Source organism: Aulonocara sp. 'chitande type north' Nkhata Bay, linkage group LG5 (assembly GCF_057382095.1).
Source record: "Aulonocara sp. 'chitande type north' Nkhata Bay isolate Kocher_YH1m ecotype deep benthic linkage group LG5, A_spYH_male_GT1.1, whole genome shotgun sequence".
Taxonomy (NCBI): domain Eukaryota; kingdom Metazoa; phylum Chordata; class Actinopteri; order Cichliformes; family Cichlidae; genus Aulonocara; species Aulonocara sp. 'chitande type north' Nkhata Bay.
In genome coordinates, this window is record NC_141348.1 from 36460913 (window position 1) to 36464721 (window position 3809).

Below are 3809 nucleotides of genomic sequence, written 5' to 3' on the forward strand. Positions count from 1 at the left end.
ACATCTAAAAGTTCTGCCTGAATGCAAACACCTGACTCTAAAGACTTTATGTAACTGTGTCACGTAGCCACAAGTTTCTTGTCTGAAATTACTTCCTGCAGCGAAAGATAAGATAACGCAAATATTGTAACACAGCATGAGATGAGGAACGCCTGGAGGAGAAAAATTTGAATTTTCCTGTTTCTGAGATACGTGTAAGAAAATTATATTATAGAATCAGGGAGGTAATGATTTTATTTGGGGAATTGTTCATCTCAAGAACTGGTAAACAAAACACTAACTGGATAAGCTTTGTACCCCACTCGTGATGTTTGCCTTGAGTCACGGACACAGATTATTCCTGCTTGAGCCTGAGGCTATTATGTCCACCATAAAATAAAATCAGTAAGAGCTCTGCAACTGTAAAGCCAAAGTGGAACAAACATGAGCTCCAAAAATATAAAGGAAATAAAAAGTCACCTTGAACCCATCCAACAAAAGAGGTTCTGCCTTATAAAAAACGTAAAACTGAGACCGCTTTAAAACACTGAAGTCAGCACTGATGTTATTGAGTCTGTTCTCAACATTAACTGCAACTCTATAAAATTAAATAGCCAAGAGTCCTCCATCCACTTCAGTCAAAGTAGGAAATCTTTTCAGTAAGCCCGCCTCAGTTGCAAATATTAAAAGAAAACATTTTAAAACGCAGATGGCAGATCTTAGTTTGTTTACAATAAAACCTGCTTGTACAGTCAGGAAATATAAGGTATAAGAACTATGTTTTTTTTTTTCTAGAAATAGGATCCAAATAAAAAAAGTACACTCCCAACCTGCCGGCTGATCAGTCACACTGCTGCTGGATTGGATTTTTATGGGGTATTGAAATGGACTGACTTGACTGCTGTGCTGGCCAGAGATTGGATACTGAGCTGTTGCTATGAAGAAACAACAAAAGAAATTAAAAATAATGGTTATAGAACCATGCAATATTTAATATTACCATATAATAGAAAATACAACGTATATTAGTCAATGTTTACGTACATACGTACAAACAATGCATTTGTTTGTACGTATGGTCACTTCTAGATTTACTTGTTTAATACAAACAAATACAGGTATGGAAATTTTTTTAAAAAAAATCACTGATTTGTGAGGGAAACCTTCATGTGCATGATTTGCACACAAATTTGTGTGTGCAGGTTTTTTATAACTGCTTCTGGTATGAAAATTACAACCTGCAGAGAGAGATAAGATAAAGAAAATACTGTAACACAGCATGAAAAGCCTGGAGTATCAGGAGTCCTGCTCCCAAAATAAGTGTAAGATTCCTGGAAGTGGAGCAATGATATTTTCCAAAGTTACAAAGTGTAATTAATCTTAAATCTTTAAGGATTAAAACTGTTTTTTGGAGAATTGTTCACCTCAAGCACATCTTAACTAAAAAAATGAATGAATGAATTTGTCCCCCAACAACAATACTTCCCTGAGGCAAAGGACAAAGCTTTTTCCTCCTTGAACCAGAGGCAATTCTTTTAAATGTCCACCCGAAAATAACATCAGTAACAGCTTCACAATTGAAGGGGGCTTTCTTTAAACCTTTCATGCATGAATTATGACAACCTCAATCAGGATTTTTTTCTTAAGTATTTTTATTCATCTTTAGGCATGAAAAAAAGATTTTTGAACTTCATTTTTTTTAAACATGTACTTTTCAAAGAGTTTTTTTTTTACATGTCCACTTAGGTGGACAACATACATTTTGACTTATGAATTTGGTATGGAGTGTCCAATGTAGTGGTTTATGTGCAAGTATACCATCAACACTGAAACAAATACAAGAAAAAGTCTAGGAAGAAGCTCCATACAAAAACATCCTACTTCGATCCTGCAAGCTAATCGGTCATACTGCATCTGGATTGTTGTGTGTCGTTAAAACCTCTCTTCATACACTCTCTCAGCTGTCTCTCACCCTGACATTTATTTCTCCGGGGAAGAGCTGTATATCTCCTTGTCCAGATCCACCTGTTTGATGTCCATTCTCCTCTGAAAGCACCACTGTGTTAGTATTGGCTGCTGAGCAGTTTGCCTCAGAGCAGCCAGGGGTCAAATATCTTATTTAAAGCCAAATCAACACAACATGGTTCTTGTTGACTTTCTAGGTTTGCTGATGATCCCATTCTGCTCACAGCCAAGCTTTTATTCATTTTAAAACAGCACCAGGCACCCTTTAGAAACCTTTTAGGACTACTGATGCGGTGAGATCACAGAGAGTTTGGCGCTGTTGGCCTACAGAGACACCACCCTTGCCTCTAATGGTAGCTCCACAGCTGATCTGATTGTCTTGTAGTACTCCTGTTGGGTTGACTTTAAGTCAACACCAATTCCGCATTTCTCTCACTATCCATGTATCAATTTCCTTTGTGTCTCATTTTCATAATCAGTTAAATCCTAGTGATTCATCTCACGTATGTGAGTTTATAGCTTTTGGAGATAAGTTATAAACCATCTGCTGCCTGTTATTGATTTGCGGTTTGGTTACATAAGCCACATGCTGCTGATTCAAAACTACAGTTTGGGTTTTATTATAGTTTTTTTTTAAAGCCACAATAATGTTTTGTAAAGATATGAGCTGAGCTTAAATTTCCAACCATCTGTTTCTGTCTCACTGTGAGAGCAGGTTTTACAATAGATTAAGACATATAAAGGATATAAATATGAATAAATACAGTGGATTAGGGAACAAAGAAGATCATCAAACACAGAGGCTGCTAACAAATTTGCATGCACAACTCTGATCTGAGGAAAAGTGTAAATTTGCTTACAACAGGGGTCAGCTAACCCTGTGTGCAGAACATCTTCTAACCTCTGAGGATTTTCCTACCCTCCCTTCTTCCCTCTCGCTGTAATCAATAACAGCGGGATAAGAAGCAATGTCATAGTTTTATTTACCCGCAAACATGTCTGTGAACTGGCTGATCTAATCCATCAAGGAGTGTGAGGGATTTATATTCATAATAACAAGGGAGGTAGATATCGAAGTTGCACCGAGAGTCCCGTGGACTGAGGGCCCCTGTGCTTTGTTCCACCTTGAAGGTCAGGCTGCCTAGCTGCCTGATAGGCAATGAATGCCCATGTGCCAGGGCATGATCAAACATATTCAAATACTTGTATTTTCCAAGGCCTCTCCTGTATCTCATTAGTCTGTATTTGACTGTGAGTGACCTTGAGAATTGTAGAAAACATTCACAGGAACAAACCAGGATTTCAAAATGCATTATTTGTTCTCAAGTTCTTTTTGCTGACAGTTTAAATGTTAAAGGTCAAAGATGATTGATAATTATCACATTTTAATGTTTGTGGGTGTGTGACTGCAGCCTTGGAGAGAAACTATATCTGATAAAGGTGAAATAAGCGATGTCTCTGAAAGGCACTAAATGATGAAGTGGTTCTCTCGCTCTTTACAGATGGCTAGAAGAAATGAGTGAAGTCAGGCATGTCGCAGGTAATCACAAATGTAATTGCATCCATTTTGAGGTTAGCCATGGCACTTAGCAGCAGCTCATATCCTTTTCATTTATCTCACTGTAGAGAGAAACGATGAGACTCAGGCCAACAAACAAGTAAATCAAATAACCAAACAAGTAACTTTCCTGTGTAACCAAGGGGCAGGGTTTGGGTAAAGTTGGGGGGTTTATGGGAAATGAACAAGCCTCAAGTGGCCACTAGAGGAACTCCAGTTTTTGGTATCTCTGCCTCATTTTTCAGCCACTGAGGTTGCTGCCTGGTTAAGTCAAAAAAGAGCTAAAAATTGAGCCAAAAAACTTCAG